General features: G+C 43.9%; 1 protein-coding gene and 1 pseudogene across 1 annotated transcript in view; both read left to right on the forward strand.

Moving 5' to 3' along the window:
* FGGY (FGGY carbohydrate kinase domain containing) overlaps positions 1 to 10,715 on the forward strand; it is a 741,424-nt gene that overhangs the window by 671,269 nt on the left and 59,440 nt on the right. The gene's annotated exons all lie outside the window — the stretch shown is intronic.
* The window catches only part of LOC102853370, a 32,394-nt pseudogene that overhangs the window by 21,075 nt on the left and 604 nt on the right, over positions 1 to 10,715 (forward strand).

The following is a 10,715-nucleotide window of genomic DNA, read 5'->3' on the forward strand; positions in this document are numbered from 1 at the left end:
ATGGTTTAAACGCACCACTGAAGAGAAAGAGAGTAGCAGATTGGATAAAAAAACAAAATCCATCAATATGTTGTCTACAAGAGACACACCTCTTTGTTCTTTTGGAAGTCCGTACTCTTCTCCAACACCACAGCACAAATGCATCAATTCTTCTTCTGTCATCTTTATTCATTATCCAGCTCTCAGATGTGTTGCAAGTAATTGAAAAGATCATGCTCTGAACCAAATGCACCTTAGTCTTGAGTGTGGACTTTCCCAATGCAATATACCGCCTGATCTCCTGACTGCTGATATCAAGGGTGTTGACTGTGGATCTCAGCAAGATTAAATCACTGACAACCTCAATCCTTTTTCCATTTTTAATGATGTTACCTGTTGGCCTCATACTTATATTATAATTATTAATTCTGAGAATTGTTAACTTATATCCCATAGTATTACACCTTTATCAACCAGGATATAGTTCTTATGGGCAACTTCCTTTGTCTTTTCTTTAACAGACGGCAGTAAAAAGTTACTTAGGCCTTTTACTTAGTTACTCCAAAGTTTTCTTGACCCACCTTCAAAGAGGTCATTCCTTATCATCGTAACAGTTTATCACATTCTGCATTCCATTCTTGTGGATACCTTTACAATCTATGTGATTTTTAATACTATTTGCTGTATTAGTGTTTATTCTTTCTGATATAAAGTTGCTCGAGTTTTTACATATATATAATGCATCCACCATTAAAATTAAAATGCATAGCTGCTGACTGAAAGGTCAGGGGTACAAACCCCTAGTGGCTCCACTGAGAAAAGACCAGATGATCTACTTCTGCAGTGAACACAACCTAAGAAGCTGCTTGAGGAAGTGGCAGTTTGTCCTCTGAGGTTGCTATGAGTTGTGATTGACTCTGTAGCTCACAACAGCACAGCATCCTACTGAATTGTTTCACCACCCTGTGTTCCAAAACCTGTTCAGTGCTCATATCCTCCCTCTTGGCCCTGGGCAGCCACTGATGCTTTTTGTCCCTATAGTTGTGCTTTTCCCAAAATATCACATAACTTGAACCATATAATAATACATAACCTTTTTGATACTTTCTTGTTTCACCTCACCCACTAGTCACCATTGAGTTGGAACTGACTCAGTGAAAAGGAGCTGCAGTGCCATGTCAAAGGCACATAATTCAAATCCACCGACACTCCATGGGAGAAAGTTGAGCAGTCTCCTTCCAGGTGATTAACAGCCTTTGAAATCCTAGCGGAGGGACAGCGATGGGTCAGTTACAACTCAACAGTACATAACAACAACATCTGACTGTCCACTGGATTTTTTGAGACTGCAAATAGCAAGGGAGGAGGTTGCCTGTCTTTCAGTCCCTTTGAGCTGCTGGGGAATCAGCTACTAGCCAATCAAAGCACCAGAGATGCCCCCTCTGAGGGTTGGCAGCACAACTCCACACAGACTGCAACCACTATGAGTTGGTTCCAAGTTCACAGAATGCACACCACCAATAGATTATATGAAGAATAATGTGGCATTAGAATTAGAGGAAGATTCATCAACAACTTACATTTTTCAGTGGCATGCCTTACTTACAGAAAGAAGAATTGAAACACTTACTGAAGATGGTCAAAGACTATATTCTTCAACATGAATTACACTTCCACACATAGAAAACAATAATCCTCACACCTAGGCCAATAGGCAACATCATGATAGATGGAGAAAAGTTGATGTTTTCAAGGATTTCATTTTACTTGGTTCATAATCCGCAGCACAAGCAGCACTCAAGAAGTCAAAAATATGTGTTGTATTGGGCAAATCCGTTGTCTCAGACCTCTTACAAATGCTAACGGACAAGAATGTTGATTTAAAGACAAAATACGCCTAAACCAAACCACAGTATTTTCATTTTCTTCATACGTAAGTGACACTTGTATGGTTAATTAGGAAGATCAAAGGAGAATTGGTGCCTTTGAATTGTGGTGTGGGTGAAAAGCATTGGGTATAAATACCATGAATGTTCACAAGAACAAACTAATTTGTCTTGGAGGAAATGCACCTAGATTGCTCTTTAAAGAAAAGGATGATGAAATGCACATACTTTGACCAAGTTGTTCGAAGGTACCAGTGGAGAGCCAGCAAAAGACAGGAAAACCCTCAAAGAGATGGACTACAATAATGTACCTGAGCATGGCAATAGCTCGTAGTTTTGGTCAATTCAAGGTAGCCAGCACCGATTCTGACTCATGGCAACCCATGTGTTACAGAGCAGAACAGTTCTGTAGGGTTTCCTGGGTTGTAACCTGTCCAGGAAGCAGACTTTTCTTCTGTAATTCAACTTACTGAGTTTGAACTGAGTTTAGGTTGATGCTGTTGTTGTTGTCATTAGGTACCATGGAGTCAAGTGTGACTCATAGTGACCCCTGAACAGCAGATTTGAACCCTGTCCTATTAAGTTAATAGTCAAGTATAAACTATTGGCATTTCTCAAACACATGTTCCTCCCAGCAAAGCGGCTTCTCCTGCTGGGATAAGGGGTAGGAGGCATTTGACAAGTGACTTCTCTACTTGTAAATAGATTACTAGAGACAGTTTGGCCATTCCCTCAGCACATCTTGTGAGGGCTGGGACTTCAGGACTTGAAAAGGTGGAGGCACTGACCAATTTGTGCTGGTTCCTACAATGATGCCTCCCACGTATTGAAAGCCAGGATGGTTTGTTGAGGACACCATTTCTCAGATCAAGAAACTAAGCTCCAGAAGATTTAAGGGACTTGGCCAAATGCCACCAAAGGTAAATGTTAGAGCAAAGGAGTAGATCTCTTTGAGCCCAAAATTAACTTTATTTTTGCTACCAAGATGACTAGCACCCAGCTCAGAATATGGTGCAGGAGCTAAACATATACAAGCAGGGTTATACAATACCAGCATGCCTTTGAATTTACTTTTTGTTCTCTTTTTATTCTTTTTTTTTTTTTTTTTAAGAATCCAAGCCTAGAAGTAGTGAATGCAAAAACAGGGCTGCTTTGCAAATGCCCACAAACCACTGGTAGGAGTTTTGTCAAAGAAGGAGGGAAAGAAAAATAAATGTGGGCTTCTGCTCTTGAAACCTCAGCCCAGCAAGGCAGCCTTTCCCGGAATACTTGAGGCAGCTTCAAAGGCCCATTGTGGAAAGTCTCCAGATGTGCGTGGAAAGCCTCACTGGGGAACTTCCCGGTGAAGAGGCCTTTTAAACTTGAGTGGAGATGAAGTAAGTTGACGTGATGAGTCCTACCAGGTGGCCCATTTTCTGAAGGAGCCCATATTCCACCATAACCTTCCAGAGCCTGGTGGCGGGGGACGGGGGGTGGGGGGGCGGTTAACCAGTTCAGATTCCTTTGTGGAAAACAGAGGTCTTTCTTGCTGAGGTAAGAGACAGGAGGCATTTGCCAAATGATTTATCTACCTGTGAATTGCTAGTGACAGTCTGGCCATTCCTCCAGCACATCCTGTGAGGGCTGGGGTTTTAGGACTTGGAAAGGTGAGGCACTCACTGACCAATTGGTGCTGGTTCCTACAATGATGCCTCCCGTGTACGAAAGCCAGGATCCTCTGTGTGTTTGTTCTGATCCCGACCTCAATCTTAACCTTTCCGCCCAAGAATCTATCATCCTTGGGTTGAAGAGCCCATTTTTCTCTTGCTAAATCAAGCAAGCCCATGACCCCTAAGTCAATAACAATTATTTCAATTATGGTAACTTCACTGGTTACAGAGTAGAACTTTTCCTTTTTTGGCCGTACACAGATTTCCAGGTCTTTCTACCATGAGACCACTGAATATAGTCAAACCACCAACCTTTAGATTAGTCATAAAGCACAAATCATTTGGCTCTCCGAGTGCTAAACACAGTAAAGTGAGAGATTATTGTTGATACTGTTATGTGCTGTTGATTCGTTTGCAAATCATAACGACCCTATGTACAACAGCTCTAAACCCTGCTCTATCCTGTGCCAATCACATTGCCTCTGACACACTCATCTCGATTACCCCAGTCACTGAATCAATCCACCTCATAGAGGGTCTTCCCCTCCTGTGCTGTCCCACCACCCTCCCAAGGATGATGTCCCTCTCCAAGGACTGGTCTCTCCTTACAACATGTCCAAAGTATGTCAGACGAAGCCTCAGAATCCTTGCCTCCAAGAAGTAGCCTGGTTTAACAATCTCCAGGATGAATCTGTTTGTTTTCTTGGCAGTCCATGATACATTCAATATTTTTCCAGCACCACAGCTCAAAGGCATCAATTCTCCTTCTATCCTGCCTAGTCATTGTCCAACTCTCTGATGCATAACAAGTGATAGCAAAGACCATGGCCTGTGTCAGGCACACCTTAGTCTCCAGAGAGACACCATTGCTCTTGAGTACTTTAGAGAGGTCCCTAACAGCAAACTTTCCCATAGCAATACATTTTTTTCTTTTTTTGGCTGCTGGTGCCAAGAGTGTTGACCGAGGAGCCGAGCAAACTGAAGCTGTGAACAATCTCAATCTCTTCGCCATCCATCCTGATGCTACCAATTGGTCCAGTGGTGAGAATCTTTCTCTTCTTGACATTGAGCCTCAGTCCATACTGAAGGCTGCAGTCCTTGACCCTCTGCAGTAAGTGCATGAGGTCCTCCTCAGTTTCAGCAAGCAGGGTTGTGTCATCTGCCTAACACAGATTGTCAATAGATCTTCCACCAATCCTGACGCCACACTTCTCATAGAGCCCTGCCTCCTGGATAATCTGCTCTGCATATAGGTTGAAAAGGTATGGAGATAGGACACATCCCTGGCGTACACCCTTCCCAATTTTGAACCATGCAGTGTTACCCTGCTCTGTTCTGACGACTGCCTCTTGGTCCAAGTATAGGTTTCCCATTAGCACGATTCTGGGATTCCCATTCTTCTCAGAGTCAGCCACAATTTGTTATGATCCACACAGTCAAACGCCTTTGCATAGTCAATGAAACACAAATAGACATTCTTCTGGTATTCTCTGCTTTCAGCTAAGATCCATCTAACATCAGCAAAAATATCCCTGTTACCACGACCCCTTCTAAACCCAGCCTGGACTTCTGGCAGTTCTCTGCTGATGTGCTGTTCCAGTCCTTTTGGGATAATCTTCAGTAGAATCTTGCTTGCATGTGAAATCAATGCTATTGTTCTGTAGTTTCCACACTCAGTTGGGTCACCCTTCTTTGGAATGGAAACAAATATAGACCTCTTCCAGTCAGTTGGCCAAGTGGTTGTTCTCCAGATTTCTTGGCACAACTTGGTGAGCACATCCACGGCAGCATCTGTTAGCTGAAATATGTCAATTGGTATACCAGGTTTAAATCTTAACTCTCCAGTTAATTGTGTCATCCTGGATAAAATCACTAAGCTGCAAGTTTTTCATCTGTAAAGCAAGAATATTATTAGGTGCACTTCCTGCATCTTCATGTTGCAGTGAGGATTAAATTATTGATTGATTGATTGATTGAATGGATGCACAGGAAGCACCTGGTGGAGCAGGGGTTCAGAATATAGGCATTACCCCTAGATTATAAACAAGATCCATTCCCAGTGGTCTAAGATTTTTAAGTTAAATCGGAACTAGTAGGTTTCTTATGTAGCCTTACTTTAACAAAACTCACTGCTGTCAAATCTACACTATGCTAGCTCATGGGGAGCCTCTGTTAGGTCTCCCCAAGGCTACAGATATTTATGGGAGAACGATGCTGGTAGTTCTCCCTTCTTTCAGCTGGTGGATTCAAACCACTCATCTCTCACGTAGCCATGCAACACACATTATGCTGTGCCATCAAAGAACCTTGAGGACAGGAAAAGAACTTCTTAATGATTTAATAGCTACTTTTTAATGATTTAATAGCATTAAATTATTTCATGATTTAAGGACAAATACTGTGTAAAATCATTATTGTAAAAACAGAAAGATAATTGTTGTTGTTGTTGTTGTTGTTGTTATGTGCCGTCGAGTCGTTTGCAACACATAGCAACCCTATGTACAACAGCCCTAAACCCTGCTATATCCTGTGCCAATCACATTGCCTCTGACACACTCATCCGGATTACCCCAGTCACTGAATCAATCCATCTCATAGAGGGTCTTCCCCTCCTGTGCTGTCCCTCTACTCTACACAGAATGATGTCCCTCTCTAAAGACCTGTCTCTCCTCACAACATGTCCAACGTATGTCAGACAAAGCCCCAGAATCCTTGCCTCCATGGAGTAGCCTGGTTTAACCCTCTCTAGGATGAATTTGTTTGTTTTCTTGGCAGTCCATAGTACATTCAATACTCTTCTCCAGCACCAACAGCTCAAAGGCATCAATTCTCCTTCTATCCTCCCTAGTCATTGTCCAACTCCCTGATGCATAACAAGTGATTTCAAAAACCATGGCCTGTATCAGGCAGGTGGACCTTAGTTTCCAGAGAGACACCATTGCTCTTAAGTACTTTAGAGAGGTCCCTAACCATAGACGTTCCCATCGCAATACTTTTTTTTATTTCCTGGCTTCTGAAAGATAATTAGATATGTATAAATGTCCCAAAAGGGAGGGGGGAGGGAGAGGGGGCACTGTGGGTGAGGGGGGTGTCATGAGGTCACAGAGTTTGGTGGGTGGAGGGAGGGGGTGAGGAATTAGGAAAGGTCCAGTGGGGATCCAAAATTATAGTGCATAGATCAATGGGGATTACTTATATAAGGCACAATGTATAGGGATGCTTGTATGAATGTAATGAAATGTAAACGTAAATGAAAAAAACAATTTCAAGTATATTTTTTTTGAAGCTGCACATGCAGCAACTGAAAGTGACTGTGATTAATTTGTTGCCAGCAGGTTTGGTTCAAGGAGCCTCAGTAGGGCAGTGAGTTAAGTATTGGTGTGTCAATGGAAGTATCAATGGTTTGAACCCAGGAAGTGGGAACGATGAGGCTGTAAAGACCTGCAGCCTTACAGACCCTATAGGGCAGCTCTAATCTGTGAGCAGGAATTGACCCCATGGCAGTGAGAGGTGGGAAGAGTTAGTGTGATGGTGGAGTGAATCATTTTTAAGTGAGAGCAAATGTACATAGGACAGAAGGGCGAGAGGAGCTGTCCAGTAAGCAGGCATCCCTAAGCAGACTGACTGCGCTTCCATCCCTCTGTCTCTGCAGCGCAGTTGTAGAGGAAGGCAGAGGCTGCCCTGTTTGGCCTTGGAGTTTGATGTCTGTAGCTCTTTAAATCCTCTCCCTGCTTTGTGCATATGCGCTTAGCTAAGTATTTTGAGATCACAGTGTATTTAGGGGAAAGTCCTTTTGGCTACAGCTAAAATTAGGCTTCTCTCTTTTGCTCCTCTGTTTACCACCCCCTTTCTATTTTAACTAATTAGAAGCATTGACACTAAAGAAACACTTGAGAAAAGTTGGGAGAACAGCTGGGAGTTGTTCTAGAAACCAGCAGCTGATCGCTTTCTGCATGCAGGAACAGAAAAAGGACTATGGCAGGGGAAGCAGCGAGGCACTGGGCGCTGAAGCAGGGCCAGGGTTGGCTCCTAGGCCAATGGAGCAGCGCTGGGGGCTCCTATCAGTGAGTCCTCCATGGTCAGCTGAAAGAGAAGGGAATAGAGAGAGCCATGACCAGACAGGGGAAGGGGGAGTGACAGGGGAGAAGGAATTAATTCTCACGTTTAAGGAGTTGGTTATATATGTAAATCACTCATACTCCCACCTAGGCTTTTAGTTGTCCCCTCACTGGTCTCATGCTCAGGACTGTTGTCTCTTTGGAGCAAGAGGAAGCCTGTGAAATGCAAATCTCATCTCTGAGCTCTCCTGCAATGAGTTTCCATGGTGAAGTTAGGAAGCAGTCCAGAACCTATCACAAGCCTGGAGTCCCTGTGCTCACTCCCCACCCCCATGTTTACTACAGCTCAGTCCCACTGCTTTCAGGAACTACTGACTGAGAAGAAGTTTCTGTACATTTCGAGCACAGGGGCCCTTGTGTCACAATGGTTAAGCACTCAATTGCTGACAAAGTGGGTAGTGGTTCAAACCCACTCAGCTTTTCACAGGAGACAAGTCTAAGGCTCTATTCTTGTGAAGGTTCAGACTAAACCGTATAGGACAGACAGCCCTACTGTGTTAACACATGCTTGCTGTGCGCTGGGTTGGAATTGACTGTATAGCACCTAGCCGCATCTTCTAGGACAGGTGAGGCAGGCAAACTAGCATGATAGCTGCGCCACCCAGGTTGAGGAGAGGTTGGGAGATGCGGCAGGTGGGAGAGGTTTGTCCTGAGGGGAAGAATTTTATCAATGACATATTGCCAACACATGTAATAGTAGAAAGCAGGCTGATGATATATTTTAATGGGATACAGACAAATGAACACCCTGAGAAAAAGCCCCCACCAGCCCACCCTAGTGTACAAGAGTCAGGTGAGTGGATTCTAGAACCATGCCACCTGGGTTTGGATTTTGTACCTTTTTCTATGTGTGTAACAGAAAGCAAGTGTCTCACACTTTTTTGATGGGTAATTATAGTCTTAATGAGTGGGTACTTGGAATCATGTAACATAGTGCTCACGTGCTTTGGGCATGTTACTAGGAGAGGTTATTCCTTGGAGAGGGAGATTATGCTTGAGAAAGTGGAGAAGTGGTGAAAGAGAGGAAGACCTCTAACCAGGTGGCTGATACAGTGACTGAGGAAATAGGCTTGAGTGTGTGAGGATGGCACAGGACAGGACAGTGTTCAGAAGTCATTATGACTTATACTCAACTTGAAGGCACCTAAAAAAAAGTATGCGAAATACTACATGAGTTGTTGTTGTTGTTGTTGTGTGCCATCAAGTCACCTGTAACTCATAGTGACCATATGTATAAAAGCTCTGAAGGCTTCCCTGTCCTGAGCCAGTCTCACTGACTCTGACACACCTACCCCCATTGCCCCAATTACTGTAGCAATCCAGATCATCTGGGTTCTTCCTCTCCTGAGTGCTTCCTACATCCTTCCGAGCATGATGTCCTTCTCCAAGGATTGGTCCCTTCTGGCCACATGCCCAAAGTATGTGAGACGGAGCTTCAAAGTTCTAGCCTCCAAGGAGAAACTTGGTTTCACCCTCTCCGAGACAGACCTATTTGTTTTCTTAGCAGTCCATGGTACGTTCAAGACTCTTCTCCAGCACCACAACTCAAAGGCATCAATTCTTCATCTGTCATCCTTAGTTATTGTCCAGCTTTCTGATGCATAGCAAGTAGTTGCAAAGACCATGGGCTGGATCAGGCACACCTTAGTCTCTGGACTGATTCTCAGTACTCTGAAAAGGTCTCTGACAGCAGATTTACCTAATGCAAGTCACCTTTTGAGTTTCTAACTGCTGGTACTGCTACCATACTGTTACTTTTAACTGGAAAACATACATATAATGAATTCCTGGATCATAGAAAACAGAATGCATTTGAAAGAAAAGTTGGAGGTTAGAGTATAATGAGAAACACCCCACAAGGAAGTCCTAGCAATCTATTTCTAAGAACCAGCCACTGAAAACCCTATGGAGAACTGTTCTATTCTGACACAGATGGGGTCAACATAAGTCAGAATCACCACACCAACAACTGGAGATTATATAGACAACAGATTGCCAACTTCACCCAGGAAACTGGAAGAATCTTCAGTGGGAAGGTCTGCATCTAGAGCATGATGATACCGGGTGTCTGAGGAGTATGTGATTGCATTTCAACGCCCAGGTTGTCTGGAATTTCTGCTGCTTTAAAAAGAAGTGAGGGCGGAAAGTGCCTTCACATCTCAGGTGTAAGTGCCAAGTCTTGTAACACTTACAAGGACAAATCCGTTTCTTACTGAATAATGGAGCTTAAGCCCACATGACTGGTTGATGTAAGCTCCAGCTGGTGGGGAGGAACTAGTGCTTTTTGCTGCTGTTTTCCTCTGAGCAGGAGGAGCAAAAGCTGAGGCTCTACCTGCCAGTCACTCAAAGACCCTGTGCTAAGCTTTTTCGAGCCTAAAGGAGAAGACTCTTTGCAAACAGCCCTGAGGAGGAACCCTAAGTGGAGCAGATGTCTAAGCCCAGAAATCTAAAATGTAGTTACTCGGTTACTCTGATAGCTCCTGCTTCCCAATGTCCCCACACAGTCCATCACCAAAGCTCCTCCTCTGTCTCCTGACCACCTCTCACATCTATCCACACCTCCCTTGTCCATCAGCACCACAGTCATCTTCCCCTGGACATCTGTGTTCCTGTCCCCTCCATATGCACAGGGCAGAGCTGTAAGGCAGCCTAGGCATCCAAGTGCTAGTGGAAAGGGGGCCACAAGGGCATGCGGATTGCTCAGCTCTTTCTCATCCCACCTGGTCTTTCACTGTGCTCCATCCACACTGGTGTCCTCTTCATTCCTCATGTATGTTATGTGCACTTTCACTATGCACAGTCCCTGGCCCATAAATGAGTTCAATCAGTGAATGAGATCGAGATGGAAGGGAGGAGTAACCCACATTTGTAAGCATCTACTTTATGTAAAAGACCATGTTATGAATGAATCATTGCTTACTTCTGAAAATCAGCCAATGAAAATCCCCTGAGTCACAATGATCATAAGGATGGCACAGGACTGGCCAGCATTTTGTTCCTTTGTGCTTGGAGTCACCACGAGTCCAGGTCCAACTTGGTGGCATATGACAATAACAATGCACTTACTATCTCTCTGTTCCATG

This window comes from Elephantulus edwardii, unplaced genomic scaffold, assembly GCF_000299155.1.
Source record: "Elephantulus edwardii isolate Elephantulus edwardi_28Jun2011 unplaced genomic scaffold, EleEdw1.0 scaffold00005, whole genome shotgun sequence".
In the NCBI taxonomy this organism is placed as follows: domain Eukaryota; kingdom Metazoa; phylum Chordata; class Mammalia; order Macroscelidea; family Macroscelididae; genus Elephantulus; species Elephantulus edwardii.